The sequence below is a fragment of the Bos indicus genome, chromosome 25 (genome assembly GCF_029378745.1).
Source record: "Bos indicus isolate NIAB-ARS_2022 breed Sahiwal x Tharparkar chromosome 25, NIAB-ARS_B.indTharparkar_mat_pri_1.0, whole genome shotgun sequence".
NCBI classification, from domain to species: Eukaryota; Metazoa; Chordata; class Mammalia; order Artiodactyla; family Bovidae; genus Bos; species Bos indicus.
The window spans coordinates 26,588,088-26,614,599 of NC_091784.1; the positions used below are offsets into that span (position 1 = coordinate 26,588,088).

Sequence of the window (26,512 nt, forward strand, 5' to 3'; positions counted from 1 at the left end):
CAGAAAAAAAAATTTTCAAGTCTTAGAGGGAGGGAGTTTGCCCTCTCTGCCTGAGCCAGGAGTGAGGAAATGTGACTTCAGAGGGCCTGGCCACGGCTATCCTGGGAAGGCCTGGGCAACTTCCTGGTAGAGGCAGGATGAGTCCCCTCTCTCCTGGGGTACAGGATGGACGGTGACTCCGTGGGGGAAGCCCACCCACATGAAAGGCGGCCAGACGAATCCCAGCTGCTTCAACTAGCGACTCCTCACATCTTATCTGTCCTCAGCCACCAAGGAGAAACTGAGGCAGCCCTGCTGACAATGATGAGCTTGGACCCACTGCATTATAGAGCCTCTTTGTTACAGCAGCACACCTCTATCACAACAAAGTCTGGCCTCTGGGAAAAGGCTGAGACCTCAGAGCAGGAAGAGGCTACAGACCCAGGAAGATAACCATTCTCATAGTTCTAGAAGAGAGGTCAGCAAACGTTTTCTGTACAAAGCCAGAGAGCAAATATTTTAGCTTTTGTGGGCCATCCTGTCCCTGTCACAATTACCCAACTCTCACCTTGTAGCAAAAAAACAGCCATACAAGATACATAAACAAATGAGGATGATCATGTTCCAATAAAACTTTATTTACAAAAACAGGCAGTGGGCACAAAAATGTGGATATACTTACCACTATGGAATTGTACATGAAAAATGGCTGAGATGGTAAATTTTATGTTTTTTGTAATAATTAAAAATTAAAATGTTCTGGGACTTCCCTGGTGGTACAGTGAGATACGAATCCTCCTGCCAAGGCAGGAGACAAGGTTCGATCCCTGGTCCGGGAAGATACCACATGCTGTGGAGCAACTAAGCCCATATACCACAGCTACTGAGCCTGCACGGTCTAGAGCCCATAGTCCAAAATGAGAGAAGCCACCACAATGAGGAGCCCAAGCACCGCAATTAGAGAGTGGCCCCTGCTCTCTGAAGCCAGAGAGAGTCCACTCGCAGAAACAAAGACCCAGCGCAATGAAAAATATAAATATATAAATATTTTTTAAAGTTAAAATTTTCATTTAAATGCAAAAACAAAACATAAAAACAGGCAGTGGGCTGAATTTGCCAACCCCCTGTTCTAGAACATCAGAGTTAGAAAGATTCTCTGAGGACAGTCTCTTCTGCTCTAAGGCAGACTTCTTTAATAAACACACCTCACCCATGTTTGGTAAACAAGGAAAAGATGTTGTTATAACAAGGAAATCATGCCCATACACGATTTTCCCCAGCATGCTAATATTTTTAAATAGTCAGAAACAAGCACAATTTTTAAAATATCCTTCAGTTCAGTTCAGTCACTCAGTCCGACTCTTTGCGACCCCATGAATTGCAGCACGCCAGGCCTCCCTGTCCATCACCAACTCCCAGAGTTCACTCAAACTCACGTCCATCGAGTCGGTGATGCCATCCAGCCATCTCATCCTCCGTCGTCCCCTTCTCCTCCTGCCCCCAATCCCTCCCAGCATCAGAGTCTTTTCCAATGAGTCAGCTCTTTGCATGAAGTGGCCAAAGTATTGGAGTTTCAGCTTTAGCACCATTCCTTCCAAAGAAATCCCAGGGCTGATCTCCTTTAGAATGGACTGGTTGGATCTCCTTGCAGTCCAAGGGACGCTCAAGAGTCTTCTCCAACACCACAGTTCAAAACCATCAATTCTTTGGTGCTCAGCTTTCTTCACAGTCCAAATCTCACATCCATACATGACCACTGGAAAAACCATAGCCTTGACTAGATGGACCTTTGTTGGCAAAGTAATGTCTCTGCTTTGAATATGCTATCTAGGTTGGTCATAACTTTCCTTCCAAGGAGTAAGCGTCTTTTAATTTCATGGCTGTAATCACCATCTGCAGTGATTTTAGAGCCCAAAAAAGTCTGACACTGTTTCCACTGTTTACCCATCTATTTCCCCTGAAGTGATGGAACCAGATGCCATGATCTTAGTTTTCTGAATGTTGAGCTTTAAGCCAACTTTTTCACTCTCCTCTTTAACTTTCATCAAGAGGCTTTTTAGTTCCTCTTCACTTTCTGCCATAAGGGTGGTGTCATCCGCATATCTGAGGTTATTGATATTTCTCCCTTAGCAGGATTTAAAGAACTGAAGAAAAAGAGTGGAATTCTGCCTTCCCTTGCTGTAAGTAGTAGCTGGATCAGTGGCTCCAAGAACCTCTGTGCTGTCACGGGATTAAACCATCTGGGGACATGGCAAGTTGAGATGAAGAGGCTACAAAGTCGTGCCTACCTCTCCTCTCCTGGAACAGTGGATTAACGCCCAAGGCTATCCTTTCAATTATATCTTTGTTGATCAAGACGGTCCTGGAGAGAAGCCACCACCCCCTAGGACCTCCCTCTCAAGAGGCAGCTGGAGCCTCAGGTTTAAGGTTGGACTTGTGGATGACTGTGTAGTTGGGCACCCTTAAGCACGTGCAGAGAAGAGTTTGGGTTTTTGGTTTTTTTTTTTTTTTTTTTGGCCGTGCAGCACAGCTTGAGGGATCTTAGCTCTATGACCAGAGACCCTGACGAGAGTCTACATGTGCTCAAGTGTTTATTAGAACTGGTATTGATTTTGTGGTGCTCTGGCAGATTTTTCAACCATCTATCCTAACTCTTTTCCTCATCAGCCCTGTTCTTATTAGTGCACAAGTCTAATCACGAGGTCTCACAGGAACACCTTTACGGCAAGAGAGGAGGGACACCCGCAACTTTTCTCAACCCCCCTGCACCACTGTGGATGAGAACTATGACCGATAGCGGCTGCTAACATTTACTGAGCACTTGCTAGAGGCTGACATTGTGCTAAAGAAGTTATATCCCCCCCCAAAAAAGAAGAAGTTATATCCCCTTCTCTCCCTGCAATAACCCTATATTATCATCTTAGCTCCCTACCAGGGATCCAACCTGCGCCCCCTGCAGTGGAAACAAGGATTCTTAACCACTGAACCACCAAGGAAGTCTCTAACATCCCCACTTTAATAGAAGAGAATACAGAAGCCCAGAGAAGGTAGGGGAGCTGTCCAAGTCAGGAATTAGAGCCAGGGAGGGCCCCCTCGCATCCTCTCAAGTCTTCTTGCCCACCCCACTCCCTCATCTCCCTGCAGCAGGCACACCTGAGAATCCTAGAATTTGTCTTCTCCTGATTATTGAATACAGTTGATTATTCAAAATACATAGAGAGAACCGAGGGAGGGAAATTGGATGCTGACCTTGAAGAGAAGTTCCTGATGATGTGTGGGCAAATCAAATCAGGGGCAGTTTTGATGACTGAGAATGGCAAATCAGTTTCTCCCCTTACTAGGAACTCGAAAATCAGTAGACCCCAGAGATAAAGCCATGAGTGAGGCATTGGCCTTAAGCCCCCCAAAATCATTTGGGGTGATCATTTAAAGAAGTATGAATGCCAGGACTTCCCTGGTGGTCCAGTGGCTAGGACTCTGTGCTCCCAATGCATGGGGCCCGGGTTCGATCCCTGGTCAGGGAACTAGATCCCACGCGCCACAACAAAGATCAAAGATCTTCTGTGCCACAACTAAGACCTGGCACAGCCAAATAAGTGAACAAATGTTCAGAGAAAAGAAGTATGAATGGTGATATTTAATGGCATGAGGCAAAGCACCTTTAAAGATCAGAGATCACTGTCCTTGACCACAGGATCATTCAGAAGAGAACAAATCCGGGTCCAAATGTTGGTGAGGATGTAGGCAACACGAGAATTCAGTCACTACTGCTGCTGCTGCTGCTAAGTCACTTCAGTCGTGTCCGACTCTGCTCGACCCCATAGACGGCAGCCAGCCAGGCTCCCCTGTCCTTGGGATTCTCCAGGCAAGAACACTGGAGTGGGTTGCCATTTCCTTCTCCAATGCATTAAAGTGAAAAGTGAAAGTAAGACACTCAGTTGTGTCTGACTCTTCGAGACCCCATGGACTGCAGCCCACCAGGCTCCTCCATCCATGGGATTGTCCAGGCAAGAGTACTGGAGTGGGGTGCCATTGCCTTCTCCGTCAGTCACTACTAAGGGAGCATAAATGGGTACAGCCACTTTGGAAAAGCACTTGGCATTACCTAACCAAGTCAGCGTGTGCATTCCTACGACCCAGCAATCCACTCAAAAGCATACGCCCCAGAGTCACTCTTGCCCATGTGCACCCTGAGACACGGACAGGAATGTCCAGAGCAACCATGTAGGCAATGGGACAGAACAGCAAGCATCCCAAGTGCTTCCGATTATATACAATTCAAGGATAGGCATCATTAAATATCATACGTTTGGGGACACACAGGTGATAAAAGTGTAAAGAACAACAGAAAATGATCAGCACAGATTTACAGATAGTAGCGGGCTTTGGGAAGAAATAGGTCGTGATGGAGAGGGACACACCGGGAGTATCTAATGTTCTAATACTTAGGTGGTAAGTATATGAATATTTTATTATTATTCATTAGACTATATGCTTAAGTTTCAAACACTCTTTTGCATAAGTGATATAGCTCACAAGTTAATTTTTTAGATTTAAAGTTAAGAGAAAAGGAAGAGAATGGTCTAGAGGTAGGATAGAGCAAATTCAAGACCCTGTGGATATTTAAGGGGCACCCAATTCTCCACAGTAGGAGGCAATGGCACCCCACTCCAGTACTCTTGCCTGGAAAATCCCATGGACGGAGGAGCCTGGTGGGCTGTGGTTCATGGGGTCGCTAGGAGTCAGACACGACTGAGCGACTTCACTTTCACTTTTCACTTTCATGCATTGGAGAAGGAAATGGCAACCCACTCCAGTATTCTTGCCTGGAGAATCCCAGGGACAGGGGAGCCTGGTAGGCTGCCATCTATGGGGTCACATAGAGTCAGACACGGCTGAAGTGACTTAGCAGCAGCAGCAGCAGCAATTCTCCATAGCCTCAGATAACATGCTCAAACACTGTCTATAGTATTAGGAATGCCACTTGTAGTAGAAACCAAAAGCTCCCCAACAGTGACCTAAATAATACAGGCATTCAAAGATCTGTCATAACAGGAAAGCTAGAGTTTAAGGGTTGATCTAGTAGTTCAGTGATCCATTTCGGAAATTCTCCTAGAGGCACAAGATGGCTACTGCAGCTCCGGACAACACATCTTCACCCACCCACTTCCAGAAGTAGGAAAGGAGCCAGGATAGTGAGAAAGACTTTCTTTGTAGGCTTTTCATCAAGGGGGAAAATGTTTCCCAAAAAGTCCCAGCAGAGTTCCATTTATACCTCACTGGCCAGAACTGGGTCGTTTTTTTATCTTTATTCTTTGATTTATTTGTTTATTATTTGGCTATGCTGGGTCTTAGTGGAAGCATGTGGGATCTTTAGTTGTGGCATGTGGGATCTAGTTCCCTGATCAGGGACTGAACTCAGGTGCCCTGCATTGGAACACAGAGTCTTAGCCTCTGGACCACCAGGGAAGTCCCAGAACTGGATCATTTAACCACTGCCAGGCACAGGACAGAGGACGATACGGTTGGATGACATCATCAACTCAATGGAAATAAGTTTGAGCAAACTGCAGTAGATAGTAAAGGACAGGGAAACCTGGCACGCTGCAGTTCAGGGGGTTGCAAAGAGTCAGACACGACTGAGCGACTGAACAACAAGCCACAAGGGAGGCTGGGAGAATGTTTGCCCTTTTCTTCCTCCCTATCAGACAGAAAAGGAAGGAGAGGGACTACCCACTGGGCCAGAAACCATAATGCCTATCACAATCCGCCCCCACCTCTAGGCATATGAAGAACATCTCTTCTACCATCGATGCCTTCAAATCTGTCAAATAACCCATGCCTCCATGGAAACTGGAGTGGGTACCACACAGTCCCAGAATGAATGAATGAGACATGTCTGTTTCTTCCGTGAGACGCCTGGTGGTGGGGGAGGGGTCGTGCTCTGAAAAGCCTTGGCTCTCCAGCCCCCAGCTCATGATCCGACACAGAGTGATAAACTTCACTTTGTCAATCGACGGACGCTACCAGATGACGGAAGTCAGCAAGTCCTCCTGCTGTCGTGATCTGGTCAGCTGGGACTCTGGTGTGTCACACTGACAACCCCGATGCTAAAGCCTATCGAAAAGGGAGAAGCTAGTCGGGCGGCAGCGGGGGTGGGCCACCAGCCACTTTATGCACTGGTTGTAAATCAACTGAAAACTTGAGCTTCGAGGGCCCAACAGTTCACTATGGTGGTGAGCCACGGCAGCCAAGACTGGTGGGAGGGAGCAAAAATCCAGGCCGTGCTGGCCTACAGTCCTGCAGACAATGACTGCCTGGCACTTGAAAGACAGTGACCCTGACAGAGGACATCTGCTGTCCTGTTTGCCCCAGTCCCCACCACTCCCTACTGTTTCTCCAATGCTGAAGCCAAGGGTTGACTACTGTTTATCATCAGGCTCACGTGGTTCTTCTTACCCTTGGCCACTTCCCAAAATTTGGGTCACCCATCCGGCCTTATAGACACTTGAGTTTTGGATCCTTGAACTAGAGCACTGAAGACGGTCAAGTTCCCTGTTCTGCGGTGAAAGTAACAAGCCTACTCTCACATCAATGCCTTCCCTCGCTCTGGGGCATTGATGTGGTAAGTGATTGAAGTCAAAGACTCCAGGCTTGTTCCCAAAGAGATGAAAATCAGCCCTACCATCTTGCTGAGCATCAGTCCCCGTGGTGAAGCCGACATGCAAAACGGCCGTGTGGGGTGCCATCTCTGCGCAGTGGCTCAAACGCCGCTCTGGCGGTTACTCCAAAGCATGGCTCTTCCTGACTATTGTGACATGGTATGTCATTCCAGGAAACCTGAGCGCCGACTGACAGCTACAAAACCAGGAAATAAAATGAAGCCCGGAAAAAAAATTCGTGAAAGACGGTGCACTTGGCAACATTTCTGAAATAAAAACTAGTGCTCATGTGAAGCTTATCATGTCAGCCACTGTTCTAAGTGCTTTCACACTGATTAATTCACTCAATCCTCACACAAACCCCAGGAGGTGGATACTTGTTTTGTTGCTGTTGTTCAGTTGCTAAGTTGTGTCCGTCTTTGCAATGCTAATGGCTGTAGCCCACCAGGTTCCTCTTTCGATGAGATTCTCCAGGCAAGAATACTGGAGCGGGTTGCATTTCCTATCCCTGTTTCAATGGGATGTGGTACCAGCCCCCACATGACTCCCAGGGATCCTCACCTCCTGGTCTTCATGGCCCTGTACATGGGTCAGGGATAGCCCATGGGACTCATGGAATACCTCAGAAGTGACAATGTGTGGCTTCCAAGGCCAGGTCAAAGGGCGCTGTGAGTTCTGACTTGGTTTCTGGACTGTGTGCACTGGGGGAAGCCAGCCGCCATGTTTTGAGGACCCTCAAGCAGCCCCGTGGCGAGGTGTGTGTGGAGAGGAACCCATTAGCCAGTCCCAGCTTGGAAACGAGAGAGTGAGCCTCCATGGAGGCCAGCCCTCCAGCTCCAGGGAAGCTTCAGATAACTTCAGTCTCAACCCTCATCTCCTGCAGTCTCATGAGAGACCCCAACTCAGAATCACTCACCAGGTTCCTGACCCAGAAAAACCAAGGGAGATAACCCACAATTACCATTTGCAGTCACTAAGCCTTGGAGGTGATTTATTAGGCAGCAAATAGGGCTTCCCTGATGGCCCAGCAGGTAAAGAACCTGCCTGCAATTCAAGAGACGCAGGAAATGCGGGTTCAGTCCTGGGGTCAAGGAGATCCCCTGGGCAAAGAAATGGCAACCCACTCCAGTATTCTTGCCTGGAAAAATCCCATGGACAGAGGAGCCTGTCAGGCTTCAGCCCATGGAGTTGCAGGGAGTAGGACATAACTGAGCACTCATGCATGCACGCTGTTAGATAATTAATACAGGTGGTAAGACTCGGGGAGCAGCGGGATTCCCCAGTGGTCACCTTCCAGTACAGGGAGCTCAGGTTCGATCCCAGGTCAGGGAACTAAAACCCCACATGCTTTGGGGCAACTAAGCCCATGCAGCACAACTACTGAGCCTGCGCTAGAGTCTGTGTGCCCCTAGAGAAAGCCCACATGCCCCAACGAAGACCGGCGTAGCAAAAACTCAGAAAGGGAGACAGAAGCTAAATAATTTGCCCAACTGGCAACTAATGGAACCAAAATTTGAACCCAGTCCATCTGGAGCCCATGCATCTAACCACTCCACTATACTGCCCCTCCGGCCGCTTCCAAAAGGGATCCAGCTGGTGTTCAACTGTATCCATCTCCCTTTTGCTGAGTGCCTACTCTGTGTTCCTAATGTTACCTATATGAACTCATTTCACACTCTCCCAACAACTCGGGCAAACACGTAATATTCTCTGCATTTTATTTTTTCTATTAAAATGTAATTAGCCAAGTAATGCATCAATGCATTCCTCCTTTTAAAAAAATTCAATTAGAAGATAAGATCCCTAAATCTCCTTAGAACACTCCCATCCCTACACCCAGGTCCCTCTCCCAATCTGACATCGACAGTTTGGTGGGTACCTTTCCAGATATTTCTTCCTAGTCATTTATTTATATTCATACTTCTGTTCCCCCCACTCCACCCCCCCCCAAAAAAAAAACTACATAGCCAAAAAACTATGGGATTAAGTCTCACAAAATAATGTTGGGCAGGATACCCGTCACAACAGAATACACTGTGTGACTCCTTTAATGTAAATACAAACTGCAGGCAAAATTATACTAGTGTTTAGGGTTGCAGGTTTAAGCCACAACATGATCAAGTGAATCAAAGCAGTGACCACCATAAATGCCAGGACTGTGAGCACTTCTCAGGGTAAAGGTAGGGGTCACTGCAAAGGCGTCAGAGTAGTTTCGAGGGGCTGGTACTGTTTTACATTTACCTCCGAGGTGGTTCCATGAGGTTGGCTTTGTGATAAATCATTAAACAGGGTGTTTTCATTTTGTGTACCTTCCTATAAATATAATTCACAATTTTAAAAGGCCTAGTTTAAGAAAATACGTGTTCTGTATTTCTGTTTTATAGCAGATTTCTCATTCTATCTTTCTAAACACTGATTCTGTTCACTCACCAATAAGTCTATCCATTTGTCACCTGAAAACGTACTTCATTCTTTTTAACAGCTACAGTATATTCTACAGAGTGGGAATTCCAGATTCGCTTAGTCATCCTGTACTGACGAACATTTGGTTTGTGTCTCGTTTGAACAAGACTGCAGTGAGCATCTTGGTGGACATGTGCATTTTCTCAGGAAAGACCCCAGCAGCTGGAATTGCTGTGGCCAAGATATGAATACTGATAGTTTTTTTTATTTTTGGCCACGTCCTGTGGCATCCTAGTTCCCCAGTCAGGGATGGAACCCACGCCCCGAGCAGTGGAAGTAGAGTCTTAACCACAGGACCGCCAGGGAAGCCCCTCTTTTTATTTTATTTTATTTTATTTTATTTTATTTTATTTTATTTTATTTTTTGGACACTGACAGTTTTAGTAAACATTGCCAAAATAGTGTTCATTGTAGACATACTGGTTCCTCTCTCTCCAGCATCAGGTAAGGATTCTCATATTCCTCACCGACTCATGATATCGTCAAAGTGCTCCATTTGGGAGCCATCTGGGGGAAGGAAAATTCTGCCTCCTAATTGTCCATTTCACAGATGAAGAAACAGAGCCTCGGGCAACTGAAGCCTGAGACAACATAGCAAGGGCTTCCCAGGTGGCGCTAGTGGTAAAGAACCTGCCTGCCAACACAGGAGACACAAGAAGCAAAGTTTCAGTCCCTGGGTCGGGAAGATCCCCTGGAAAAGAGCACAGCAACCCACTCTAGTATTCTTGTCTGGAGAATCCTATGGACAGAGGAGCCTGGCAGGCTGCAGTCCACGGGGTCACAAAGAGTCAGACACGACTGGAGCGCCTTAGCACACATGCACACACATAGCAACGAAGCAGCAACACAAGGACTTGGATTCAGATCTTCTGTTTCCAAACCCAAGCTCTTGCCAAGATGTAGGGTTTTGCTCCTTAAAGAACAGGTGCTCCTGAGACATGCCATGGATACCCCCTATTGTTGTTTAGTTGCTAAGTCATGCCCAACTCTTTTACGACCCCATGGGCCAGGCTCTTCTGTCCATGGGGTTTCCCAGGCAAGAATACTAGAGTAGGTTGCCATTTCCTCCTCCAGGGGATCTTCCCAACCTAGGGTTCAAACCCACATCTCCTGCTTGGTAGGTGAATTCTTTACCAATGAGCTACCCAAGAAGCCCATGGATATTCCCTAGCGAGAGGCTAAAGGCAACCCAGTGTCCCCAAGGTCACAACTAGGTGAGATGCACATGGAACCTGGCCCAGGGGCTGGCAGGTAGACCACCACCTGCATGGAAATCACTGGAGAGGAAATGAGCTCGAAATGGAATTGACAAGGTGCCGCCGCCAACTCTGATAGTAAATTAGATAAACTTGCATCTGACACTATGCATTTAGAGCAAGGGAGCGCGAGGTTCTCAGCAGTCCTCAGCTGCTCCCGAGCAACAAGCCACTGGGAGTAAAAAATAAAACAATCTCAAGCTACAAAACGCAATAATGAATGATAACAGGCCCCAGAGCAGCAAGGGAGAATTATTGGAAAATCAACTAAGAGCCCATCAGACGGGAGGCCTGAGCAGCTGGTAGCAGGAGACGGTGGCAGAGAAAAGAGGGCTTGCAGTCAGAGATGTCTGGGTGTGAGGCGACTCCCACACTTGCCCGCTAGGTGACCTTAAACAAGTTCCTGGAGCTCTCAAAGATTCAGCTTCCTTGACTATAAAATAGGAGTGGAAAGAGTACGTACTACCTTCCAGCACTGTTATGAGGATTAAACGAGATTTCAACTAGACAGGGCCCAGGGTTGCCAAGCACAGTTGTTCAGGTCGGGCACAAACAAGGCCGTGTACCTGAAGCTGTGAGTGGGGTTACAGTTGCACCCACCCTCCATGCACGAGCAGGAGGCTTTATCAAATTTGCCAGAGCCCACCGTGTACTGTATCAGCCTCGAAAGTGCTGGGCACATAGTAGGTGATCAATAAATGGGAACATTAGGATCATGGCAACCTGATTCCCCAGTTGGGGGTGCAGGCCTTTCTGACCATGGCTGTGACAAGAGCTCCTCTCCTAGGACCAAGAGAAAGCCCCTACGCGGGTCCTGGAAGCAAAGCTTGCAGGACTGAGTGGAATGAGCCGTGTTCCCCCCGAAGCCCATGAAGGAAAGGCTGGGACTCCAGGAAGTGCAAATGGAAAACGAGTTGCCATGCCCTGTGTGGCTTCACACTTCCGTAGAGACGAGAGCTCCAAGGAGGGGAGGGCATGGGGGGACCAGAGCCCCATCTCCAAAGGGCCATCCCCATGGACAACTTCCAGATCTTTGCCTGTGTTTTTCTTTCTGCCTAAAATGCTGTTTTGTCAGTCTCATTCTTCTCAGACTCAGCTCAAATGCCCACTTCCTTGCTCCCTTCCCCAGATCCCTGTACCCCCCATCCCAGGCTAGAAGGACTAACTGCAGCTTATGCATCCTTGTAACCATCTACCCACCCACAACTGGACATAATTGGTTTTCTCTCCGTCTGATAAGTTAATGAATAAACGAGTGAGAGAGAGCCTGGCCTTCCTCTAGGACCCTATGAAAGAGCAGGGACCTCCCCCTCCATCCTGGCCTGTCCTTTTATAATTAGGACCAGTGAGGTCTTAAGTCAGAGAACAGTGTGTTAGGACAGGAGAGGGCTGACAGTTGGGTGTGACGGGCCTGTCATTCTGACAGCCCCAGGGGCTTCAACAGAGTAAAATGTGACCCACAGCCAAGGCAGAGACATGCCATGGCAGGCTCTGTGTGCAGGATAACGAGCTGGGGAAGGATGCTACTTGCTACAGAAAGAAGAATCTCTGGAGGCCTCCAGTCTTGCCGGACCACCTGCACTTGTAAGACTGCACTTCTAATCCAGGGTCATTTTTAAAGAAATTGATCAGACAAACACAGTGCTCTGGACCCAAGGGCAGCCTGATGTTAAAGCTGAGCTCCCAGGTCATCCTGGACCTGGGTCTGCCAGAGCCCTGGTCCTGCTGCACCCTCGTCACTTGCTTGCCCTTCACTCCCCCTCTGGCTGTGAGCACCTGGAGGGCAGGGACTGAGTTTCGTTAAGATCTTGCAGTGCCGGCTCCCTGCAGGAGGTCATTAAGTGATTCTGACAGAATGAAAGGCAGCAAGCTCAGGCTTCCCTGGTGGCTCAGTGGTAAAGAATCTGCCTGCCAATGCAGGAGACATGGGGTCTCCCGGGAAGATCCCACCTGCCATGGAGCAACTAAGCCCATGCACCACAACTATGGAGTCTGTACTCTAGAGCCCAGGAGCCTCAACTACTGAGCCCACGGCCGTAGAGCCCGTGATCTGCAATGAGAGAAGCCACTGCAAAGAGAGGCTCACACACTGCGACTAGAGAGTAGCCCACTAGAGAAAAGCCTGAGCAGCAACAAAGACCCAGGCCAGCCAAAAATAAATACATAAAATTATAAAAAAGAAAGGCAGCAAGCTCAAGAGAAATCAGGAGAGGAGCCCCCTCTGCCCTGGCCAGAGTTTGGTCCTCACCAGAGTGTGATGCTGTCACGATTGTGTGACCTCAGATCCCAAAGTGGATGAGAGCTGGAAGCTGGATGGGACCGGGGAAAGAGGGTCAGGGTGTGTATGAGGCAGCTCTTGCTGCAGCGATGAACAGTCCGAACATCTCAGCCGCTTTCAATACCAAACACTGCTTTCTCGTGCTTGTTACACAAGGGCAGCAGGTTGGCCACAGCTCAAGCCGGTTCAGCTGGGCTCGGCTGGGCTTGGCTGCACTGGGCTCCACGTGCCCTCTCTGCAGGACCAGGCAGAAGAAAGAGCCACAGTGTGGGGCTCTGTGTTCTCATGTCAAGGGTCAGAAGCTAAAGGAGGGCAGAGGCGCATGCTTGCAAATCACATCGGCTTGCATTTCAATGGTCAAAGTGAGTCATGTGACAATTCAATTGGGGTGGAATGATGGAGAGGAAATGAAAAACTGTGAACAAATAACGCCATTGAGCTGAGTACATTATTTTTTACTCTCCAGCCTCCCCTCTCCTCCATTCCGGAAACATATTCCATGTGATATGAGCAGATCTAATCATCCTTGCCTCTAAGTAGGCAGATGAATTAGGCCAGCCAACTGGAGTACTGTATTGACACCTCCCAGGCCACGATGATTGGCTCAGGAATGGACATGTGATATAAACAGGCCAATGAGAGCTCTTCCCTGAGACCTTTCTGCCAGAGCTATCAGGAAAGATGCTCTCTTCTCTCTGGGGTTGCTGAGCAGGTAGGATGTGAGTGCAGGGCTTCTAAGTAGCCACACCGGTCTCCACAGAAAGGCACAGTCCAGTATGACAGCAATGAGGAAGAGGTTCTATGCTGCCCACATGTGACTGTGGCTGGTGCAAATGAGTTACTGCGGTTCACACTTCCTTTGGGGTTTAACTTAAATTTCATTTTAATTCATTTACATTTCAATCTAATAGTCATAGATAGCTAGTGGCCAACATATTGGATGTAATCAGTATAGAATCTTTTATGATTTTTTGGGGGTCCCTGTGTCCCATTGACCCTGATGCCTTTTGTCACTTATAAGAGCAAGTAAGTGTCATTGCATCACTTTGTGGACAAAGGTTCGTATAATCAAAGCTACAGTTTTTCCAGTAGTCATATATGGATGTCAGAGTTGGACCATAAAAAGGGCTGAGCGCCAAAGAACTGATGCTTTCAAATTGTGGTGCTGGAGAAGACTCTTGAGTCCCTTGGACAGCAAGGAGATCAAACCAGTCAATCCTAAAGGAAATCAACCCTGAATATTCATTGGAACCACTGATGCTGAAGCTGAAGCTCCAATACTTTGACCATGTGATGCAGAGTTGACTCATTGGAAAAGACCTTGATGCTAGGAAAGATTGAGGGCCAAAGGAGAAGGAGGTGGCAGAGGATGAGATGGTTAGATAGCATCACTGACTCAACAGACATGAATCTGAGCAAACTCTGGGAGACAGTGAAGGACAGGGAAGCCTGGTGTGCTGCAGTCCATGGGATCACAAAGGATCAGACAGTACCTAGCAACTGAACAACAAAACTGTCTTTGCTTAAGATAGTAAGGTTTCCAACAACAGGAATGGAAAGAGTCTAGGGACTTTCCTGGTGGCCCAACAATTACAAATCTGCCTTGCAATGCATGGGACGCTGGTGTGATCCCTGGTTGAGGAACTAAGATCCCACATGCCACGGAGCAACTAAGCCCACACACCACAACAAAAGATCCTGCATGCCACAATCAAGACTCAAGGCAGCCAAATAAATAAATAAGATATTAAAAAAAAAGAAGTGAAAATAGTCTTAAGCAGTGCCATCAGCAACAGTATCACCTCCATTTATTTTGCCCTATTATATGCTAGGGGGCTTCCCAGGTGGCAGGGAGGTAAAGAATCCACCTGCCAATGCAGGAGATGCAAGAGACATGGGTTCAATCCCTGAGTCAGGAAGATCCCCTGGAGAAGGAAATGGCAACCCACTCCAGTATTCTTGCCCAGAAAATCCCATGGATAGAGGAGCCTGGCGGGCTGTAGTCCATGGGGTCGCAGAGAGTCGGACGCGACTGAGTGACTTGGCACATTACATGCCAAGCATACAGCTGATACACATCTCAGTGATCTTTCTAAATAGGCCCATGAGGAACTTGGAGAGCCAGACAGCCTAGACTTGAGTCCCACCTTCACCAATTACCAAAAAGGGGCTTCAGGCTGGGTATGCACTTTCTGATCCCTCAGCTTCCTTTTGTGTCCAGTGGGGCTGACGTTGTCCCTGCCTCGCAGGGCTGTGAAGGCCAAGTGAGTTATTATGTGGAGTGCCTACAACAGTGCCAGGTATGTAGCAAACACTCCCTGGTGTTAACCTTTTTTTAATTATTATTCTCATCCTGATTCTGCAAAGTGATGAAGGTAACAGGTGACAAAGAACCAGGACTGAAACATCAGCCTATAGGATTCCAGAATATAAACTCTACCACCACCTCATTCTGTCTGTGGCTTTTAAACTCCTCTGTCCATGGACATGAGAAAAGTAATATGAATAAGTATTAGCACTAATCGTATGCCCAAGAATATAAATCCCAGGCAGTTTTGCCTCGGAGCCCAAGCTTTTTAACTCTCAGAGAAAGAAAACGATTCCCTTTTCAATGCTCCTGCTGTCCTTCTGTTAATGCCAAGGAGAAAGTCCCCGCTCAGTGCCAACATATCTTTAATGCCTCTCCAGTACTTGTGCAGAGAGAGCCAGCCTAAGGCTCAAAGCCGACCCCAGTATCTGGAGGGGATTTAATAGGCGCTGTGCTTAAGCTCTGCTTTATGCCTCAGGCAGAGGCAGGAATTCCCTCTCTAGAGCTGCTATGGCTCCCGGTAGCCAGAAAGGCAGTGATTAGAGAGGGGAGGGCTTGGCTTCAGGAAGCTCTCAGAGCCTGCGGAGGTGACCCACAGTCTGCGAGGCTCTCCTTCGCAGCCCAGGTAAGTTTCAGAGGGTGGTGGATGGCAGGGCACCGGGGGGCCAGCAGCCTTCCATGACCACCAGATGTCACCCAGCCTGCAGCAGCTAGTTGACAGGTTCTCGACCTGCGGTGAGTGGAGTTGCAGAAAGCACCCCACCTCACAGCATGTGATCAGGAGCCAAAGGCCCCGATCTGACTCCCGGGCTGAGCGTCTGTGGGCAGTCACTCCCTTCTCTGAGCCTCAGTTTTGTCATCTGAGAAACAGACATAACAATGCCTACCCCCGGACTTCCCTGGTGGTACGGTGGATAAGAATCCGCCTGCCAAAGCAGGGGACATGGGTTTGAACCCTGTCCTGACCTTAGAGAAGATCCCACCTGTTTCGGGGCAACTAAGCCTGTGTGCCACAACTACTGAGCCTGTGCTCTAGAGCCCGCAGGTGCAGTTCCTGAACCTGAGAGACACAGCTATGAAGCCTGTGTGCCTAGAGCCTGCGCTCTGCAGCAAGAGGAGCCGATGCCACGAAGAGCAGCCCCTGCTCGCCGCAACTAGAGAAAGCCTGCACACGGCAACCAAGACCCCGCACAGTCAAAAAGAAAGAAAGAAAGATTAAAAGAAAAAAAATAATACCTACCCCCAAGGAATGATCCTAAGAAACTAAAGGAGGCCATACGTGAGAAAACACTGTATAAGGAAGTGAATAAACATAAGCTACTGCCGTTTTTATTCTTTGAGTACACGTGTGCTATTTCCATGTAGGAATCATCCACACAAAGTCAAGGGCTAATACAAGGGTGAGATGGAACCACCTGTAATTTTTCGAATTATCTTTGTTTTTGCATCTGTCTCTTGCAGGGCAGGGATCTTCTTTCCCATCTGGGCTGCCCACTGCCTAAGGCAATACCTGGCAGAGCAGAGCAGCAACAAAAATTTCTTATATGGACGGATTATGGATGATGGATAAATGGAGAACTGGATGTGTGGATGTATAGGGGCATGGATGGATGGAATGAAGGGATGGATGATGGATAGACGGGCTGTGAATGGATGAACGCACACGTGGTGATGGACAGATGGAAGGGTGAAGGATTGATGGATGATGGATATATAATAGATGGATGAGAGATGGTTGGATGAATGGATGGATGGTGGCTGAGTGGGTGATGTATTTATGGGTGACAGATGTATACCAGATGGATAAATGGATGGAGGATGGATGGGTGATGAAATTGAAATTTTAGGATGCAACTCTTGGCTAGGTCAGAATCTTACTCTGGTACTAGATCCCAACACCCCAAACCCTCAACCACAAGGAGTGTGTACGTGTGTGTGTGTGTGTGTGTGTGTGTGTGTGTGTGTGTGTGTTGTGCTGCCCTGAGGGAGAATTTGGCAGAGAATGTGGGTTTTGGGGAAAAAATGTTCAAATTAAAACATACTTTTTAAAAAATGCCAGGCAGCTCCATGACAGGTCTCCAGCATGGGCACGAAAGGACCAACAGACACACACAAGTGTCCTGGTACCACTTGGTTGCTAGCTAAAATGCATAATACTTTTAAAACAACTTCTGGAGTATGCCCTCTGAGAGCCTGCTTCCTCCCCAGTCTCCTATGCCAGCTACATCATCCAGACCAACACAAAGGAAGGTCTATGTTCAGGAGCCTGCTGGTGAGGCCAGTCAAGGCGAAAGACCCTGAAAAGGCATTTCTCATGTACTTCAGCACAGTCCAGCGCCAAGGGGCACTGATTTTAACTCAAACAAATTTTCCAGGGTGGTTGGGACCAAGAGCTCCGGCCTCCTCTCACCAAAATTCTCAGTCACTTCAAGTGGCCCATCCTCTAGGCCACCCACCTGTGGTGGGTTAGTCTCAGTGTTCGTCTGCCTCACCACTGGTCTCTCAAGCCCTCCTCAAGCCAGAGGCGGGACCGGCAGGTAGTGACCTGGTGCAGCCTAATTCCCAGCCCCTTACAATACTCTGGCTTCCCTGGTGGCTCAGACGGTAAAGAATCTACCTGCAAAGCAGGAGACCAGGTTCGATCCCTGGGATGGGAAGATACCCTGGAGAAGGGAATCGTTCCCCGCTCCAGTATTCTTGCCTGGAGAATTCCATGGACAGAGGAGCCTGGCAGGCTACAGTCTGTGGGGTCGCAAAGAATCAGACACTACTGAGCAACTAACACATTAACTCAGTACCTCACTGATGGGAATGCAAAGAGGGAGCAAGTAACCCCGCCTATACAGGCCAAGGAAACCTCAGCAGGAAAGCAGTGCTGACTTAGAGTTAGGCTTGGAGGATGCCCGGGAGACCCGAGGACGTCTCACAGAGGCTGGCTGAGCGCCTGATCCACAGTACTGGGGACCTCCTCATGCACACCACAAATCCACTGATGAACAGGTACCGATGACTGAGCGTGCATGGAGAAATGACTTTGCACATCCCTGCAAGCTAAGGGGACAGAGAACAGGGCACAACGAGGCACACCAGATCACAGTTGGAGGGTGCCTGGCTTGCACAACCTTGAAGAAAGAGGAGGAAGGAATTTCCCAGGAGGACCGGATAGGAGCCATTTCAGAAGGTGAGGGCTTGTAAAAGACACAGAGGCATGAAGCAGCTCTTTGGAGGACAGTGCAGCAAGGGGCTTGTCGGTGGTTCAGCCCGCCAAGCACCCAGGCCCCTCAACTCTGGTAGCAGCATCTTGACTCTCCGTCAGGGACCACCACCATCAGTGTGTGAGATCATGCTGGGGCTGACTCTGGCAGCGAGCAGACGACCCAAGGCTAGACTACCAGGGCTACATTCTTTACAATGGCAGGGTAAAGGGTTGCCCGTGATCCAAACCTGACTAATGAGCCCCACCTGGGAGGTTTATTGGTGCTAAACTGGAGGGGATATAAACATGGAGCTGTTGGGGGCTACCATAGAGTCTGTCCTGCTCAGTCGCTCAGCTGTGTCCAACTCTTTGTGATCCCATGGACTGTAGCCCACCAAGCTCCTCTGTCCATGGGATTTTCCCAGGAAAGAATACTGAAGTGGGTTGTCATTTCCTCCTCCAGGGGATCTTCCCAACCCAGGGATTGAACCTGCATCTCCTGAATCTCCTGCATTGGAAGGTGGATTCTTTACCACTGAGCCACCTGGGAAGACCCTACTATAGAGTAAATCCAACAAAAAACAAAGAAGAATTCTGAAATGGAGAGGGGGAGAAAAAAAAAAAACAGAAACAGAGGAGAGGCAAAAGGAAGTGGAGAGAAAGAGAGACACTGAACCCTGTCAACATCGTATGAGCACCTGGATCTAGCTGAGCCTGAAGCCGTCCCTTTTGTGTTGTTGTCACTTAAGACCTTTTTTCCCCCCAAAGTCTCTTTGCTTAAGCCAGTTTGAGTTAGATTCTGTCACCTGTGACCAAACAAGTTGCCGTATTCATCTGTGTATCCCAACATCCATACCAGGAACTCAGGACATGGGGAAGAGATGGGGTGGGAGGAATGGCAGTCAGCCTGGCCTTTTATGGTAACTGCACACATGCCAAATGTTCACTAATATGAACACTATGACGAGTTTACCCATTAACTTTCCCAAAGCAGGGTGTCCAGAGCATGGGGCCCCTCTAGGTTCCAAATGGATGAGTGCATTTGTCCATTTATAAGAGGCTTGACCAAAGGGGTGAATTTAATTTCCTGCCTACTTTTATATGCCAGATTCTTTGTGGTAACCTGATGTGATCTGAGAGACAAGCGCAGTTCTAACTCCAGCACGTGGATGGTGCGCCATAAATAACCATCCAATGAATTGGTTAATGCTGCCTTATGTAAATGGGATTCCCTGGTGGCTCAGACGGTAAAGAATCCGCCTGCAATGCTGGAGACCTGGGTCCAACCCCTGCGTTGGGAAGATCTCCTGGAGAAGGGAACAGCTACCCACTCCACTATTCTGGCCTGGAGAATGCCATGGACAGAGGAGCCTGGTGGGCTACAGTCCATGGGGTTGCAAAGGGTCAAACACGACTGAGAGACTTTCACTTTCATGTAAATGTTAACATAAATATGAAACTCGATTTCTGGGTGTGCAGAGCACAGAAGGTGAACTCCATGTGAGTCTCTATCAGCAGCCTCTCCAAGGAGAGCTTTGACACAACAGGAGACAAAAAAAAAAAATGCATCCTGGGACTTGTTGATCCTTGGCAAGAATTACAACCTCACTGAAAAGGAAAATAATCTAGAAGTAGAGAAAATTAGGATTTATAATGAAAAAGTCAACTAGAATGCATTATGCCACAATCAGCAGGGAGCGGCGTCTCTTGGGTTTTCAGGATGCACGGGAAGAGAAGAAATAGCCCTGGCTCTTTACCGGGAGGTTCCTCTCCAGTGAGCACCGCTGACATTCAGGGTGGAAATGGCTGGAGATGCATGAGCTCAGTGGGAAACCCAGAAAGTCTTTTTTTCTTAAATTGGGTATTGGGCAGACTTTGTTTCTCACCTGGATTAGGTAAAGCCACTGAGACAAGCAGGAAAGTTTCAAAAACCCAAATACTAGCAGCCAACCATCTTTAAATCCACTACAGCCCATGTTTGCTTTGGAAAATTAGAAAGTTACAAAATAAATAACTAAAATGAATGATAACATGCAGAGCTGGTATGCACATGTGCTAAGTCACTTCAGTTGTGTCCAGCTCTTTGTGACCCTATGGACTGTAGCCCACCAGGCTCCTCTGTCCATGGCATTCTCCAGGCAAGAATACTGGAGTGGGTTGCCATGCTCTCCTCCAGAGGATCTTCCCGACCCAGGGATCAAACCCACGTCTCTTGCAGCTCCTACATTGCTGATGGATCCTTTACCACTGAGCCACCGGGGAAGACCAGAGCTGGTATAATTAGAGTGAAACAAACAGATTCATACACTGAAGTGTGCACTCCCTAGGTAACCTCAACCCATCCTCCCCGACATCTCCCATCCTTACCCCATCATCCCAACCCCGCTCCCCTCTGACATTGCCTCTGGGGTGTCACACAGACACAGTAAACTAAACCCGGCCACTCTGAACTCAAGATTCCCTCCCCTCCTGCTAAACAAATTAATAATAAATAACAGAAAGCAAAAACCTGTTCCCACTCCAGTCTTCTCCATCTCAGTAATGGACACAACCCTGTGTTTCTCAATAGAACAAAAATCAAGGAGGCGTCCTCAAATGGCTCCTTTCCCTCACTCCACTTTCACTTTGTCAGCTGATCCTGTTGGCTGTACCTTCAGGCTGTCTCCTGAATCCATCCAGTTGTCTCCATCTTCCCCAGAGGCCAAGCCACCAGCATCTCTCACCTGGCTGATCGCCTGTTAAGCTTCTTATTCCTGCCTCCATCCAACAGTCTCCACTCATCAGTCAAAAACACTCCTTTGTTCAATGGAAATCATATCCTTTCTCTGCTTAAAAGCCCTCAAAGGCATCCCAGTGTATTTAGCATGAAGTCCAAATTTTATACCACAGCCAACAAGGCTCTGCATGACCTGTTCCCTCCCAAGCAATCTGCCTTCTGCAGCAGCCTTACTGACCTCCTTTGAGGTCTTAAAATCTCCCAGTCCATTCCTACGCCAAGGCCTTTGCACGTGCTGCCCCATCATCCTATACCACTCTTCCTTCCATTCTTACCATCTTCTAGGTTTCCACTCAAATGTCACCTCCTTAGAGAGGCCCTCTCTGCTTCGCCTTCCATCCAGAGGAGCTCTGCTCCCATACACGTCCACAGGGAGAATGGTGGGCTTAGTGCGGACCCCATTATAAGAAATGGATATAGACAAATACTTGAAAAGTAATACCAGGGGTCACCCCTAGAGAGGAAGTGGGTGGCTGGGAACAGGGAGATTTTTTTACTGTGCATTGTTTAATGCCTTTGAATTTTAAATCATGTGCATATGTTATTATTCCAAAATGTGTGATTAAATCAAATAAAATAAGGAAGAAAAGAAGGAAAGAGAATAAGAGAGGGAGAAATACTCTTGGAAAATTGTCCTAAGGAAATAATTCCACAAACAAAAGATGTCCATGTAAGAAAATAATCACTGTGGTGTTAAACCACAAGGAATCCAAAAACTAAAAATAAAATAAATGCCCAGCAACACAGGAAGGACTCGGGAAATACTGCTTTGTGAAGAGGTTGGAGTAGTATGAAGCTCTCAATAATGGTCATTATTAAGCCTGCAGAAATGTGGAGGAATGTTTATGACAATCATTAATGGAGAAGCAGACTCTAAGGGAGTACACTAAGAAGGGAAAATAGGGTCGTGAAAAACGGGAAACTGCTGAAGAGAGAAGGCCCACAGCTTTCATCACTTTCTCCAGGGAGTGTGCGACATGAAAAACTGTTGGTAACATCTCAGCTCTAAGCCTGAGTTTGGATTTTAGGCACTTTCCTGCTTTACCTAGTCTAGGGGAGAACCAAGGTCGGCTGGGTACCCAAATGACGAAAAAAAGCTAGGACTTCCCCGGTGGTCCAGTGGTTAGGAATCTGCCTTGAAATGCAGGGGATGATGTAGGTTCGATTTCTGGTTAGGGAACTAAGATCCCCACGCGGTGGAGCAACTAAGCCCATGCGACACAACTAGAGAGTCTGCTGTTGTTTAGTCGCTCAGGCGTATCTGACTCTTTGTGACCCCGTGGACTGAAGCCCACCAGGCTTCTCTGTCGGGATTTCCCAGGCAAGAATACTGGAGTGGGTTGCCATTTCCTTCTCGAGGGCTAGAGAGTCCACGCCCCCCATCAAGAGATTCCACCAGATACAACAAAGATCACAGACACTACAACTAAGACCCGACGTAGCCAAATAAATAACTTAAAAATAACAGAAAAAAAGACTTTCTAGGTTTCCCATTGAGTCCAAGCATCTCCAGCCACTTCCACCCTGAACGTAGGGGTGCTCACTGGAGAGGAACCTTCCGGCAAAGAGCCGGAGCCGTCTCTCCTCTCCCCTGTGCGTCTTGAAACCCCAAGAGATGCGGCTCCCTGCTGATCCCTGAGATCAGAAACTGAGGCTCTGAGGGGGCCCACGCAGGACTGGGGTGGCAACAAAGGCAGTGAGCGACCAGAATTCAGGCTCCAGGAGACCTTAGCAGGCTGATACCAGGCCAGGGTTCCCCAGCCTCCGCACTGTTGACATCTGGGGATAGGAAATTCTCTGTTGTTAAGGACAGACCTGCGCACTGTAAAATGTTTAGCAGCATCCCTGACCTCAACCCCTGGAGGAGGGCATGGCAACCCACTCCAGTACGTTTGCCTGGAAAATCCTATGGACAGAGGAGCCTGGCGGGCTACAGTCTATGGGGTCTGTTAAGCACACAGCATGACCCCAACCTACTGGATGTCAGTAGCAGCCCTCACCCTCAGTCAAGAACCTCTGTGTGAGTGCTCAGTCACTTCAGTGTCCGACTCTTTTTGACCCTAGGGACCATAGCCCACCAGGCTCTTCTGTCCATGAGATTCTCCAGGAAAGAACACTGGAGTAGGTAGCCGTTTCCTCCTTCAGGGGATCCTCCCAACCCAGGGATCGAACCTGCATCTCCTGCGGCTCCTGCATTGCAGGAGGATTCTTTACCGCTTAGCCACAGGAGAAGGCCCAACTGCAGCTATATTTTTAATGTTATTTTTAAATCTTTATTTATCTATTTACTTGGCTGCACCAGGTCTCAGTTGCGGCATGCAGGATCTTTCATCTACCATGCGAGCTCAGTAGTTGTGGCTCGAGGGTTTAATTGCCCTGCAGCATGTGGAATCTTATCAATAGTTCCCCATCCAGGGAGTGAACTCACGTCCCCTGCATTGGAAGGTGGATTCTTAACCACTGGACCACCAGGGAAGTCCCTAATTACAGCTGTATTTTTTAAAGAAGATGTATATTAAATAGATTTATATGGTGCTTTTTAAATTTAAATAAAATAGGTGGGAATCCTTTTCCCATGGGAAGCCCAATTGAGAGTTTTTCAGTAGCCTGTCTCAGTGACAGTAATTATTTATCATCCTCTCACCCCCGCACACATACAGGTCTGGTTTTATAGCACATGGGTGCTCCCTCACATGGGGGCTCTAATGGGGCCACGATTAATTCATAAAATATTAGGAATCACTTTGCCACACCATGATAATAGCCCCGATTTCCACACAGGGTCTTTGTAGTTTAACGGCAGCTCAAATAATAAATTGCTTTAATGTCTTATTCAAGCTTTTTCCAGAGACTTGAAATGTCAGCTCTAGAATTAGATATTTCCTCATCCAACCCTCATTTTTCAGATGGGAAATCTGAGCTCTTTCCATACAAAGGGAGGTGACCTTCTGAAGTCTCACAGCTCATAAACAAGAAAGCTGGGAAGAGAGCCCGGGTCCCCTGGTTCACTGGGCTACTTCATGGCCACCCAACCCTACTCCCTTGGGAAAACACCCTTGATCAGTATAGGATTCCTCAGAGTCAGTAAACCGGGCACTTCTGACCAACAACTGAGCATCTGAGTGGGTTCCCATGTTTGGATTTAGCCTGAGAGTGAAGCTGGAGTGGGTGGTTCGGGGTGGGGGGGGGAACAAACAAAAAAAAACAGCTTAAAAAGTTATTCTTCCTCCACGTTCACCCACCCCCAAACTTCCCCAGTCACCTGTGGGATAATGAGCTGGGGTGACAGCATCTCTCAGGTGGGAAACACGGACCAAATACCTTCAAGAGTCCACGTCGAGCAGGGCAGACCCAGCTCCTAACCAACAGTCATCCAGACATACTTCCCCAACCCCAGACAGGAGGCTCCCTGCCAGCTCCCCAGTACCACCCTTGTGCCTCCACACCCAACACCTTCCAGTGCTTTCTCCAGCCCCAGAGCATGCTCAGCCAGCACACAGAGTGGGGAGGAAGTCAGTGATGCCCTCAGCCAATGGCCCATGGCAGCTGGTGGGAAAATGCTTGATGCCCCCACACCTCATATTGTCCCCCAAAGTTCTCAGCGAGGTTCCACATTGGAACATGCAGAGACCCAGCTTCCTCCCCACCCTGTCTCATGGCTCACCTCTTTAGCAGGACTTCTGGAACCCCCTCCCAAATAAACTGCAGGCACACAAATCCTCAAGTCCTCATTTCAGAGTTGGCTTATAAGGCAGGAGCCAAGCAGCCCTGGCTGGTCTGAGCTAAACTTCCTTCCATACGGTCTTGCCAACACAGTCTCACCCTGACTCTGGGGTCTCCTGGGACAAGTCAGGACTCTCTCCACCACAGAAGCCCTTGACACATTTCAGAACAGCTCTCAGATGCCCCCAGGCCACTCCCCACCTTGCATTCTTCTCTCTCCTTGGCTTAAAATGCTTTTTCCCAGAGCTGAAATGCACACACACGGTATTAATTGCATTCCCATTGTATATGAGAGTCATGTGTCTGGTTTAAACTAATAGACGAGTGTGCACTCCATGAGGGCAGAACTTCTCTTTGCATCTTCCTGAATTCTTAGAACTGCAAGGCATTAAGAGATGAATAAAACACAGCCTCCACTTCCCTAGGAATAAATCACCCTCCTGGCTCCCCTCCAGAAGACCCATGATTGTTCATTAATGTCCCTCGAAAACCGAATGCTTTGGGTGTGCCTCTACTATGACAGAGAGGGACCACACCTCCCTCATGCTATATATATAATGTTTTAAGTGATGTAACCCAAGGTCCGACAAAGGATGGTTGGATGGCATCAATGACTCAATGAACATGAGTTTGAGCAAACCCTGGGAGATAGTGAAGGACAAAAAAGCCCAGCACATTGCAGTCCATGGGGTGGCAAAGAGTCGGACATGACTTGGCGACTGAACAACAACCACCCACGGTCACACTCTGGGTTTTGGAAGCCATTTTTCACTGTTGGCACAAAATAACAGTAACAACAATAGCAGCAGCAACAATAACAGTGATATACATATATGCTGAGCCAGGCACTGTTCTTATACCAAGTACACAGTTAACCAATGCCTTGCTGAATCTCTCACGTGTTGCTGGACTTGACCATTAGATCCTGTCCTTTGCACTCTGGACCTGAGTGCCCCATGTTACGTTTTTCCATCTAATATTTCCTCTAGTGGGATGCAGGCACCATCAGTCTCTCTCCATATCTCTGCACCTTATATTCCCCCTCCTCCTTACTGCCTGATGGCTACATGTTTGATCAGAGTGCCCCCAATACCTCTTGCGGGTCATGGATTAAATGTGTCTGAATCAGCACCAAGGACAGCTCCTCACCACGCCCTCTAGACACCCCGCACCCTCTGGCCTGGACGCCCAGACACTCACACACACACACATTTGACGTGCTTCTCCCCCATCCTGCCATGGCTTTGCCAAGCTCTGCAGAAAGTGGATATCAACCACCAAGCTTGTTAAGTTCACTGACTTAACATACACTTATGCCGCCAGACATGGTCCTTAAAAGCTTCACAAATATCAATCCATTTAATCTTCACAACTCTATGGTAGGTCCTCTTATTATCCCACTTTACAGCTGAGGAGCTGAGGCACAGAGAAGCTGAATAAAGTGTGGTTACACATCGAGTAAGGCAAGAAGTGAGATGTGAGCCCAGGCAGGCTGCCCAGCCTGGCACCAGCACAGGCTACCAGAGTCATGATCTAGTTCTCAGGTAATCTCGTCCTCAAGGGCTCTTATTAAATACATAAATAAAACACAGCATGGCCACGCACAGACCTTTTTTGAGAGGACAACATGAACCACAGGTTTGGTTTGATTGACTTTGTTCATTTGTTTGTGTGTTTTTAATCAAGGAACCCTATCATTCTGGGTTCCTGAGATCCATATTAACAATATAGTCAGTGAGGGCACACTCTAAGAGTTTTTGAGAGTTCACAGGGTTCTCTCCCACTGGAGATGGAGTTTGATGCCCCCCACCCAAAGCCGTGTGGGGAGGGAGAGTACTTTATCTTCATTTCACAAATGAGGAGACGGAGGT

General features: G+C 48.1%; 1 protein-coding gene and 1 non-coding gene across 3 annotated transcripts in view; one reads left to right on the forward strand and one right to left on the reverse strand.

Moving 5' to 3' along the window:
• Positions 1-26,512, reverse strand: part of GSG1L (GSG1 like) — a 252,755-nt gene that overhangs the window by 196,548 nt on the left and 29,695 nt on the right. The gene's annotated exons all lie outside the window — the stretch shown is intronic.
• Positions 3,431-3,503, forward strand: TRNAG-CCC (transfer RNA glycine (anticodon CCC)). The gene has a single exon. It is a non-coding gene; the product is annotated as a tRNA-Gly (tRNA).